Source organism: Marmota monax, unplaced genomic scaffold, assembly GCF_021218885.2.
Source record: "Marmota monax isolate L192 unplaced genomic scaffold, Marmota_monax_Labrador192_F-V1.1 WCK01_AAM20220418_F8-fsc00017, whole genome shotgun sequence".
Lineage (NCBI taxonomy): Eukaryota > Metazoa > Chordata > Mammalia > Rodentia > Sciuridae > Marmota > Marmota monax.
Window position 1 is genome coordinate 6,322,235 of NW_026695241.1, and position 12,993 is coordinate 6,335,227.

The 12,993-nt window shown below is 41.5% G+C and overlaps 1 non-coding gene across 1 annotated transcript; it reads left to right on the plus strand.

Annotated features, from left to right (window-relative positions):
- The first annotated feature begins 12,435 nt into the window (after positions 1–12,435).
- On the plus strand, positions 12,436–12,548 carry LOC124090497 (U5 spliceosomal RNA). The gene has a single exon (XR_006851107.1). It is a non-coding gene; the product is annotated as a U5 spliceosomal RNA (small nuclear RNA).
- The last annotated feature ends 445 nt before the right edge of the window (positions 12,549–12,993 follow it).

Consider the following 12,993-nt stretch of genomic DNA (forward strand, 5'->3'; position numbering starts at 1 on the left):
TTCTCACCTGGTCTTCCATTTCAGGAAAACTGCATTATGTAGATCACAGTCACCTGTGTATATAATAGACCACGTGGTGGTTCCGTAGCTGTGCACTAGCCTGTTTTTTGTTCTCTCTTCAGCCCAAGGTTTAATATCAATACTGATGCTTCATATTGAACACCAGACTTAACACATTTGCTCCTTAGAGACTATCACTACTGGTTTAAAATGTGTTACTGTATAGTTATGCCCGGGGTTAGTTGCATAAGTAACAGTAGTTGAGCAGGTGTCTGAGATGATTATTTAACTAATTATTAATTGAAGGGTATTTTTTTAATATTTATTTTTGTGTTGTAGTTTGACACAACACCTTTATTTTATTTTTTTTTTATGTGGTGCTGAGGATCGAACCCAGGGCCTCACACGTGCTAGGCGAGAGCTCTACCACTGAACCCCAGCCCCAGCCTCTCTTTCTCCCCACTTTAGATTGACTTTGTAATCACATCTATGAAAAATGCTATTAGCAAGTTGTGTATTTCAAGTGCTCCTATTAAAGATGCCACCTGACTTTTAGTGCACTGCTTGAAGCACTTAGAGACGACAATGCTTTTATAAGTAATGATTTTGTTCTTTTTATAATGTACTGTTTATTTTTAATTGATGTAATAATTGTACATATTTATGGGGTACAGTGTGACATTTAAATACATGTATACAGTGTTCAATGATCAGATCAGAATAGTTAGCACATTCATCACCTCAAACATTTTCCATTTCTTTGAGTTGGAGACATTTGAAATCCTCTCTACTAGCGGCTTTGAAAATCACATTTGATTGTTGTCACCCACAATTTATGAATAAACATTTTTGACATAAGGACTAGTGAAATAACTCATTTGTACAAAGCACTTTGTTTGACATATTCTTCAGGCAAATTTTGATGCTGTGAAACTCACCTTCCTATCCTACATGTTTTCTTTCTTTCCTTCCTTCTTTTTTTGAGACAGGATCTCACTAAGTTGCCCAGGTTGGCTTTGAAGTGTGACTCTCCATACTCCCAAGTAGCTAGGATTACGGGGGTGCCACTGTTCCTGGCTCTAGAAGCATTTTATTTTCTTTGACTTTTTGAAAATAACTTTATTTAATTTTTTAAAATTTATTTTTAACGTAGTGCTGAAGGTTGAACCCAGAGCCTCACATGTGCTAGGTGAGCGCTCTACCACTCAGCTACAGTCCCAGCCCCTGGATACGTTTTGTTTTCAACATAACATCCCTCTTTCATTCTCTAAGTGTCAAGGGCTTCTCTGTGCTGGGCTGGGCTGGGACACCTGGGTGCAGTGGAAATGGAGGATCAGCCCTTGGCGGCTCTCTGCTTTTCTTTACCTTGGAGCGTTTCTTGGCTCTCCGGGCTGGAACCTGGGAGAGCTCATTCTTCAAGGTGCTCAACTCTCCCATACAGGGGTTTTTGACCCCCGCTCACTTATTATGTTGTCTGAAACCAGACTCTCCGTCTCTGGGCTGGGCTGGGTTTGGGAAGCATATGTTACTGAGCCTTGAAGAGTCTGGTGAGGAGGCCAGGAAGCTGTTCCAAGTAGGAAAGTAGAAGTAGGAATTAAAGCGATATGGTGTTATCAGGGCGCAGATGGGGCAGAACAGAAGGAGGGGGAAAGAAGCCGAAGCATTCAAACCTTGAATGGGGGGATGGAAACGGGGTTGATGTCACAGTACAGAATGCACTAGAAGGAGGAGACTGGAGGCAGGGGACCAGTCAGGAGAATAGTATACAAGAATAGTATAATAATAGTATCGATCAAGTGACAGATTTTGCTTCTTTTGGAGAAGAAAAGCTTTGAGAATAGAATGAAAACTCTAGGTATTCTTAGAAAATATGCACACATGTATCAAGTATTATGTGTAATTTGGGAGACTTGGGGATCCCAATGGATGATAAAATAAATGGATTTGGAGTCTCCAAAGAGGAACACTTGCACTGTGTAACTGGTAGAAATCAATAGGGAGATTTGGATGAAGAAGTGCATGGGAGGGAAGGTAACGGATTTGTTTCCCATAACAGGATGTGGGGTGGAGCTGTGCCTGGGGGAGACCGAGGGCATTTGATTAGATTGTAAGAGTTTTCATTTTGAGAATGAATGAGTTCTGCAAATTAACAAAAAGCAGAAAAGTACATCTCAATACTTTTGAGGCCACATTTATGTGGCTAATAGTCCTAGAAGAGTTTGGGATTGCTGTGATAAAAACCTCAAGTCAAAAATCAGACACAAGGCTGGGATTGTAACTCAGTGGTAGAGCACTTACCTTGCCTGTGTGAGGCACTGGGTTTGATCCTCAGCACTACATAGAAAATAAATAAATAAAATAAAGGTACGGTGTCCATCCACAACTAATAATTATAATAAAAAAAGCAGACACAAAGTAAATTCCTAAGTCAATGATTTCAACAATATTTATTATCAAGCTTAAACATTAAACTTAAGTTGTTAAAATCAAGATCAGGATAGAAGCTGAGCATTTATGATCATAGCTACAGTATAGTGATTATTGTTATAAGTCAACACCAACAGGTACATGGAGGTCTCAAAACTCTTCACACCCACTCGCACCGTGTCTGAATGCTACAATGGAAGTTCAGGTCAAAATAATATGACTCTTTTCTGTCTTAGATTCTCTGCTTTAATCATCCCAAGATGGCAGCTGGGGCATCAGCATCTTTTGACCCAGAGCTTGCTTGCATTCAAGTGGAACCTCCCTGGAGTCTGTTCTCTTAGGAGAGATAAGGGAGGCTTTGGGGAATTTGCAGTCTTAACTGGGACCAAAGAGATCCACCTATTCCAGGGACTAAGGTGGGTTGCATTCCTGCATCTTCCTTCTGTCATCTGTCCAGGCTGTGGCCACTTTCCCAAAGATGCTGGTGGCCACTGGATAGGCCACCATCTGCAGAGATGCAAAGCCCTGACTCAGTCCAGGCTGGGACTGCCCACACCATATCCACCCCAGATCTGGGCACCATTCATGGCTGTCTCTATTTAATACACCTACATAAGTTACTCATCCAGGTTCCTTGGGGAACCTGAAATCAGATACTTTAGAATGAACTATGTGGATAATTTTGGGCAGAGTGATTTATTTACAAAATAGTAATTTTTGGTGGTAGGTTTGGAGGCCTAGAGTAGTCTTTATTTCCCACAGGCTACATAGCCTTTGAGACCTATTAGGATGATTATGGCATCACAGGGCTAAAAAAACCAACTTTCCTCAGAATACACAACAACTGTAATCTTGTTGCTTCTGGTTTTTTTTTTTTTTTTGGTAGTAATAGCCTTTAGTCAGAAACCATCAAATGAGCCAGGCACAGTGGTGCACTCCTATAATATCAGTGACTTGGGAGGCTGAGGCAGGAGGATCACAAGTTCAGGGCCAACTTCAGCAACCCTGTCTCAAAAAAATAAAAAGGGCTGGGGATGTAGCTAGTGGTAAATGCCCCCGGGGTTCAATCCCCAGTACCAAAAATAAATAAAACACCCAATAACAAGAGAAGCCATTCAAGCCAAGATCTCCATCCACTGGATAAACCACAACCCTATACAACCTTCACTGCATGAACGATGGACCCTGGAGAATTGGGCCAGCCCTGCCTGTGACATGGCAGGTAATGGCCTTAGTGGGAAGGGGGAATGAAGGAGCTACTCTAACCCAGGTCAAAGGAAGGGGTAGTTTTGTCTAGCCAAGATATGCCAGATCAGACTAATCAGGAAAATTGTATGAAAATTGAGTTCACATGATATTTTTGATATAGGAATAATATTACTAATATTATTCAAGTCTTCTTGTGTAATGGGTATTTTGCATAATGTTGCAAAAGTTTAATAAATGCGTATTAATTAAACATCTACCACTTCTTCTTAGCACAGGTTGCCTTCTTGTATTTTGGCTGGGCTGATCTCAAATTGCCTGAGCAGCCTGGGGCTCCCCGCAACCCCTTGGAATTAGTAGTACAGTGTCAGGTCATCAAGCCTCTTTTTCTGCAAGAATATTGAGCTTTTCCTTCCTTCCCATATCCTTTCCTCTTCTGCCAAGTAAAAAGCTTCCCTTTCCATTGGCACATTTCCAATAAATGGCATCACAGGGCAGAGGCTCAGTGGGTTGGGCTGGCTGGAAGAAACTTCTGCCTGGGTTGGGGGTGGCTGCTTGGAACCCTACTGGCTTGTATTGACCAAGGTTGCTGTTGCTGAATTTGGACTCTTGCTGAGCCCAGTAGTGCTTCTGTCCTCTTGGCCAACAGTTCTTTGCTCTAGCTCATCTGTGATTATGAGAGCAGCAGGGTGAGACCTCCTCTAATCTTTCCCTGCTCAGCCTCACCTCCGGAAAGTTTTCCATCAGGGACAGACAGTGATGTACACAGGATGCGTCTCCTGTAATGACTAAACAGCCTCCCAGGGGGAATGTCATCCCTGTGTTATGTGCTCTCAATCCCCGACCCCAGGGCTGGGCTAAGGGCTGTTAGTGCTCAATAAAACAGTCCAAGAAATCAAATTCATGGACACATTTTGGTCTTGGCATGAGCATAACAATCACTTCTGGAAGTTCTAAATATTTGCAGGGTGATATGACAAATGTCAAATGTCAGTACTTTCAAAATCTCAGCTGCCTCTTAACAATCACTGGGTCCTAGAGATTTCTGCTTTTTAGCTCCATGGATGATGTTGGTTTGCCAGGACATAAGCAGCTACTCAAGGGCAGAAGCCAGGTTTCCTCAAGCATCCTGACTGTGGAAGGATCACTTCTGGAATGTTCTTCTCAAGCCCTCCATCCTGGAGCCCAGCATGGCTGACTACCATATTAGAAATACTAATTTAGTCTTTCTTCTTTAATTCGTGATCCCATTTAAAAAAAAAATCTGCCCAGCATAGTTCATCTGATTGCTCAGGGTCTCAGGCCACGATGCATAAAGTCTCACATTAATTGAAAAAGTAACGAATAACACCCAAGGCAGTAAATAAATCACCAAGTTCATTAACTCAAAGCGCTGAATGTCAATTTGTGGAACACTACAGCGTGGTATAAAATAACGTTACCCGACAGCGTAAGAAGGGGAAAGTGGGAATTATTTTTATATTAATTTTTAATAGACTTTTGACTGCTCATAAGAGATATTAAACATTAACATAATTTAATCCGTACGCTGGCATTTATCAAACCACGGATTTTCGAGCAAAATAAGTGCCACGTCTTTTTAAGACATTAAAGATTCAACAGGGATAATTAACTTGAAGGTCAAGGAGGAAACCGTTATCAGCGCATTCTGCAGAGTCCGCTGCAGATCGTGCAGCCGAAAGCTGAAGGGGGTGTGAGAGGTGCAGCCAGCGGCTCGGGACTCTCGCGAGATGTTGCAAGACTGGTTTTTGCTGATTCTGATCAGTTACCTAAACTTTTGAGCAAAGTTAAAAATCAGGGGAGGAATTTCCCTCCCCGTTGTCGCCTCTCGGTCTAACATGGAAAGATCGGGCTCCTGTGCTCACGCCATTCAAGCTGCATGTGTGAAAGTTCTGCCTATGACGTCAGCATCACCAATGAGGCAGAGCTAGACTGGGAATGTTGCTTTGAATGACTGTCACCACCGTGTGACAATTTTATGGCTGAGGTCTTTGAATTTGAGGGCCCTGACTCGAATGTTGATTTTTTTTCCCCTCCCCAGCCCTGAGGATTGAACCCAGGGGCATTCTACCACTGGGATGCATCTCCAGCCCTTTTAATTTTGTATTTTGAGACAGGGTCTCACTAAATTGCTGAGGCTGGTGTTGAAATTGCAGTTCTCTTGCCTCAGCCTCCCGAGTTCCTGGGATTGCAGGAGTGCACCACCACACCCAACTGAGTTTTGATTTTTGAAATATGAAAACTCACTCAAAATAAGTAACAAATTGGGATGATTTTTCACTAAAGGAAAGAGGTTACATCAGGGGCTGAATTCCTTGATGAGCCAATCAGGTGCTGTACCAATGCATAATGATGTGTTGATTAATTTTTCTTAGTGTACAAGTGGATCTGGCTGTAGAATTCCATTTGGTTGCACTGAAATTGTACATATAATTCCTAGTGCTCAAGAAAGAAATTTATTTTTTCTTGAAATTTGGTTAGTACTTTTTTGGAGGGTGCAGATACTGGGGATTGAACTCAGGGGCACTCAACCACTGAGCCACATTCCCAGCCCTATTTTGTATTTTATTTAGAGACAGGGTCTTGCTGAGTTGCTTAGCACCTTGCTGCTGCTGAAGCTGGCTTTGAACTCGTGATCCTCCTGCCTCAGTCTCCTGAGCCACTGGAATTACAGACTTGTGCCACCTCACCCAGCTTGGTTAGTATTTTTGCCTACTCTAACAGGGCATTTTGATTTAAATTATCTAGTTTTGCCAGCTACAAAGATCAGATTAACTAAATGATGGCCAAATACTCATTAAGCCCATTCAGAAATTCTACTGGCTAATTTCTATTTTGTTAGGTTCACAATTTTTCTACAAATTATTTCCACTCTAGATTGTCACCTGCTTCATGTCACTAGCTTCTTTGATAGTACATCTTGTAGAGCCACCTTGGCTCCTAGTTTACAGATATTTATGCAAAAAGTTAGCAGTCAGAAATCAAGGTTAAATAATCCCCAAAATATAAATTTGGGGCTGAAATGTCCTTTTGAAAATATTTTTTTCTACTTTATTATAAAGGTGAAAAAAATCATTATGTATTATTCATAAAAGTATAAAGTTTACTACATATCTCGTTTATGATTTACTACCCAGTTAATATTGGGACATACAAACTTTCCAAAAAGTGTGGTCCTACTAACCCTATTGTTTTAAAGACTTTTAAGAAACATCATAAGTCATGGCAGCTTTCCAAGGTAATAAGTTTAATTGACTTCATCACTTCTAAGGCTGCATGATATTTTAAGAATGGACCTTTAGGTCATTTCCCATTTTTCACTATTATAAACACGATGGATGCATATTTAAGATAAATTCTTCAAAGAGGACTTGCAACTTCAAAAGTATTCCTCTTAACCTCCGCCTACCTCTTTTTTTTTTTTTTTTGGTAACTACATATTACCAAATCCTCATCCAGAAGGTTTTTGCTTAGGGCTGAAGGTGTAACTCAGCTTTAGGGAGCTGACCCAGCATGCAGGAGGCCCTGGGTTCCACCCCCAACATTGCGTGTGCGGGCGGGCACACACACACACACACACATACACACACAGAAGCTTCTGCCTCCTCATCTCCCCATCAATGTATAATAATGCTTCCTTTTCCCACATGCTGATATTTTTCAGTCTTTTAAATGATTGCTATAATTTATTGTGGTAAAATTCACATTTCTTTGATTATTAACGAAAAGAGCAACTTTTCCTGTGATTACTTACATATCTTCTTTTGTGAATAGCATTTTTATTTCCTTAGCTCTTTTTACAGAAGTCGCATTTTTCTTATTAATTTATAAAAGCTCTTTATATTGGATATTAGTTCCAGAGAGTATAGACCACAATCTGTTTACAAGTTTTTTGGTAAAACTATGATTTGACTCAGATCATCTTTGTTTAATAACCCTCCCTTGGGTGAACCTGTCCCAAGAGATGTTTCTAAACACACACCATATCTGAGGAAGCGGCCACCATGTGATCTTGCAGGATGGGTTCCTGGTAGTGGTGTCAAAGGAGGCTGAAGGAGGAAGGGCTTGTTACCCTGTGGTTTGTTGGGTGCGGAAGCACTTCTGGCCCTGTGTGTTATCTTATTCCAGGTGATGGTTTTCCACGGTGTCATTTGCTATCACAGTACATAAAAGAGACTTCATTCTCGCCCATTCTGAGATGGGCATTCCAGGCTAGACTGAGGAAGAGGGCAGCACAGTGGTAGGGAATGGCTGTGTGTGTGTGTGTGTGTGTGTGTGTATAAAGGATTTGAAAGGCAGAATCTTCATGAATTCTTTTTAGATGGTGACAGTGGCATCTTTGGTGCCATAATTTCTTTTCCTCTCCCATCCCAAGGTTCGTGGCTGATGGCTTTCACCACTATTGCAAAGGACAGAGTTAATAAAAGAAAAGCAAATTACTTCACCCAAGGGTTCTATGACAAGGGAGACCTCAGAAATGAAGACTCAGGGGAAAAAAAAATGTAAGAAAAGAAAAGAAAAGAAGCCTCCGGGCCCCAGGGAGGACTGCATTTCTGTGGACAGGCGGAGAGGTGCGAGGCCAGGTCAGGAGGGTCGAGACACACAGCTCCTGTTTGTTCAGACTCATCCTGGCGTCCATGTCTTCATTCCGTTCCTCTGGTTATGGACAGACACCTGTCCCTTGAGAGTCTTGTGACCCACTTTCAGGAGAGGTAGGTTGGAGAATTTCCCTAGGGCCATGTTCATGGAGAAAGGCGGGAAAAGGTCAGAGGGTAACTTTTCTATTTCTGCAGTTTTCTCAATTTACTTCCATTTCAAACCCTCGAAATGTCAAGGTGTCATACTTTAGAAATCATATTCTGAGCCCCAACATTGGGCACTTTCATTCCTGTAGATGTAACTCTTCTTCTGTCCCCACCTCCCTTCCTTCCTCTTTCCCTTTCTTCGTTTTTTCAGGGCTGGGGACGGAGCCCAGGGTCTCATACACATTGGGCGGGCACTCTGCCACTGGGTACATCCCCAGTCTTAATATTTTATTTCTTCTGTTTCAACCAGGGATTTTTCAGCCTCAGTACTGTTGACATTTGGGGCCAGATGGTCCTTCGTGGTGGGGGCAACGTGTGCATGGTAAGATGTTTTGCAGCCTCCCAGGTCTCTACTGCGGATGCCAGTAGTAACCCCAGGTTGTGACAGTCAAAACCATCTTCAGACATTGCCAAATGCCCCCTGGGGAGGAAAATTGCTCCCCCCCCTATACTGAAAGCCACTGATTTAAATAAATATTTATTTTATTTAAATAAAAAGTCAAGGCTTTCTGCCTCACCTGCCCACATCCAGGAGAAGGGCCCAAGACACACAGGCCACATAGTGGAGAAGGTTTCAAATGGAGGCCAGGACCAACCAGCTCTTAAAATACCACTTTTCTAGGCAGAGAAAGGCTGTCTGAATAGTACAGGAATTTAACTGTTTGTTTAAGAATTGTTTTTTAAAAAAATGGTTAATGTTGTTTCTTTTATCTCTTTGATTAACACATATTTTTTTATTTTTATTTTTTAGTTGTACAGAATACCTTTATTTTGTTTATTTATTTTTTATGTGGTGCTGAGGATCAAACCCAGGGCCTCGCACATGCTAGGCGAGTGCTCTACCGCTGAGCCACAACCCCAGCCCCACAACATAATATTTTAAAAAGCTTACAACATTCATTGGGCTGGGGGTGTAGCTCAGAGGTAGAGAGCATGCTGAGCACGTGTGAGTCTCTGGGTTCAACCCCCAAGACCAATGTATAAAATAAAACCATCTATCATTTTTTTAAAGAGCCATAATCACAACAAAAGATGAAAATTCTAAGCTCATCAAGGAGCTGGGCCTGGTGGTACACGCCTCTAATCCCAGCAGCTCGGGAGACTGAGGCAAAAGGATCATGAGTTCAAAGCCAGCCTCAGCAAAAGCGAGACACTAAGCAACTCAGTGAGACCCTGTCTCTAAATAAGATACAAAACAGGGCTGGGGATGTGATTCAGTGGTTGAGGGCCTCTGAGTTCAATCCCTGGTACCCACTCCGTCTCCTCCAAAAGAATAAGCTCCAACAAGATTCATTTAACCTTTAAAAACTCTGCTTAGCCAGACATAGTGGCACCTGCCTATAGTCCCAGCTACTCAGGAGGCTGAGGTGGGAGCCCCAGAGTTCAAGACCAGCCTGGGAAACATGTTGAAACACGCCTCCCCCCCAAATAAAAAGACTCTGGTTAAAGCCACTTTTATCCAGGGCTCTCATGAAGTGCCACAGCCTGAATATATGAGCTTCCTTACAAGAGAGCAAACATAAATGCAGTTTCTCCTAAAGATATTTCTAAATGGTAACACCATTATCAAGGGGTGTTGGTGACTTCCCTCTGTGTATTTCTGCAGGATTTCTCAAAACCTTATGTATTTTAGATGTATTCTGGCATAAGGAAATTATAAATTATGCTTAAATGGATTGATTTAGCTATGACCAAAGATTGGAATTGTGTCCACATATTGAGACATTTCCAATTCAAGGTCCCCACAGCTTCCAAACAAAGCAGAAGAGTAGACCACATTTGTTTGTATGTGGTGCTGAGGATCGAACCTGGGCCGCACGCATGCCAGGCGAGTGCGTTACCGCTTGAGCCACATCCCTAGCCTAGACCACATTTGTGAAGTGGCTCAAGTTCTTTCCTCTCTTTGCTGTTATCTCTGGTTTCCAAAGGGCACATTTCTTTCTTTTACTTCACAGGGACTACCAGAGAATTCCTTAAGACTGAATGAGTTGATAGACCTGTTTCTCCAGATCGCCTGAGCTGGGGAGTGAATGAGGATTCTTTCCCATTCAAGATGAAAGGGAGTTGGCTTTTATATGTTCTGGGTAGACCAGTTTAAAAAATTTCATTCATTGTTCAAACTCATTGAAACATGCCCAGACTCTGGGATGGTGACCTGGTGTGAGGAAGTGTCATCATTCACTCACTCATTCTGTATTATTTAGGACTCTTGGGTGCAAATGACAAAGTGAACTTAGATTTGATTCCTGAAATGTGGAAATTAGGATATTTGAGTGTTTCCTAGAACCCAAGCATAGAAATGAGGCTGAGCTTCAAAGACAACTACCACGTAGAGTTCCAAAACCTTGGGGACTCTCCAACTTATATCCGGTTTCACCTTTCTCTCTCTGCAGGTGGGTTTCCTCTGCCTCTCCACCAGCTCCTGAGCTATTTTATCTTTCAGTATAGACACAAGAGTGACTAGATTTCATTTTACAATTCTATTTCTAAAATTTCCAGAAAAGAACATTGTTTGGCCTGGCTTGGGTCAGAGCTGGGTTGAACACCTATCAGCTGAAGACATTTTTAGCTCTTCATTGCTGTGACCAAAATACCTGACAACAACTTAAAGTTTATTTTAGCTCCTGGATAGAGGTTTCAGTCCTTTGCTGTGTGGGCAGAGGTGTGGTGGAACATCATGGCAAAAGGGTGTGGAGGAGGAAAGTTGTTGGCTCATGGCAGCCAGGAGGAAGAGAGGGAGAGAGACAAAGAGGGGGAGGAGAAAATAGAAGAGGAGCTCTTGCAGGGCCTGCTTCCTCAGTAGGTCCCACCTCCCAGTAGTTCATTCAGCTGTCACTGGATGAATCTGCTCACTCCATGATCCACTGATGAACTCAGAGCCCTCATGATCCAGGTATTCCCTAAAAGCCCCACCTCTGAACCTTGGTGCATTGGGGACCATGGTTTCAATACGTGAGCTTTTGGGGGACATTCTAGCTTCAAACATAACACCTGACATACCAGACGGTGCTGGGACAACCAGGCCACATTGCACTGACCTGACCTTGGGGATCAGTGTTCAATTTATTAAAACAAATTAAAATCCCTCATTTGCTCTTAAAATTTTAAATATCAGATGGTCACACACCTATGAAGCTATAGTGAAAATACACAACACTTCCATCACTCACCTTCAAAAGATTCCCCAGGTCCCTCTGTAGAACATCCCTTCCTCTGCTCCCAGACCTCTCTGATGGCTAGTCTACTTTCTGTCACTATACATTAATCTGTATTTTCTAGGATTTTTGTATAAATGGAAACATACAGTAAGCACCATGGGTCGAGCTTATCTCACTTACCATGCTGATTTCAAGATTCACTTCTGTTGAATGTTGCAATAGTTTGTTCCTTCTTATTATGATGATTTTTTTTTCAGAAAAGAAACATTTTAATTACTGGTTAATATTTTTTGTATCATGGAATATTTCAATATGCTTAACAGAAAAGGACAAAATAGGGTATGAATTCCCATGTACACATTAACCCAGTTTCAGCAATTATCAAGCCAGGGCCGGTTTTGTTTCTACCTTATCTCTACCCATTAACTACCTCCTGTATTAATTGGAAGCAAATCTTAGATGTCATTATTTCTTCTGTCAGTATTTAGGAATTTACTTCTAAGAGATAGGGACCCTTTAAAAAAAGATAAAATCACAATATCATTGTCATGTCTATAATATTTTAACAATAATACCTTAATTTCACCAAATATCCAGTCAGTGTCCAAAGTTACATACAGTGTTTGAATCAGAAGCCAAACAAGACCTCGGTTAAACTATTTATCAGTATATCTCTCAAATCTCTTTGCATGTGTAAGTCCCCTTAGTTCATTTGTGCTGGTCTAATAAAATAACCGAGTCTGGGTAATTTATAAATAATAGAAAATAATTTCTTCATTATGCACAACTATAATGTGCTAATAAAAAATGTGGAAGAGATATTCGGGTTATTCTGCAGATCGTATAAATCTTTCGCCTTTTACTAAAGATTTCCTTGGAGAGGAACAACAACAACAACAACAAATGTGGGAGAAAAAGAAATGAATTTCTTGCAGACCTGGAATGTGGGAAGTCTGTGATCAAGTCCCTGGCAGGTTTAATATGTGGTTAGAGGTGTTTCTGCTTCCAAGATGGTACCTAGTTGCTATATCCTCACATGGCAGAAGACAGAAGGGAAAGTGGGAGGAACACTGTTTCCCTCCACCCATATTTTTAAGGTTGCTAATCCCACCACTTGACTTAATCACCCACTAAAGTGGTGAAACTTAATCACCTTCTTAAGTTTCAATATGTGAATTTTGGAGGAGACAGAAATAGTCAAGCCATAGCATCCCTTTGTGGCTCTCTTTCTATTTTTTTTTCCTTATACTTTGTTGAAGGAACTATGTAGCTTGTTCTCTATGGATTCTTACAATTAGGGTTTTGCTAACTGTATTTTCTAGTAGTATTAACATATCTCTCTGTCCTCTTCATATCTTGAAATTTTGTTGGATATA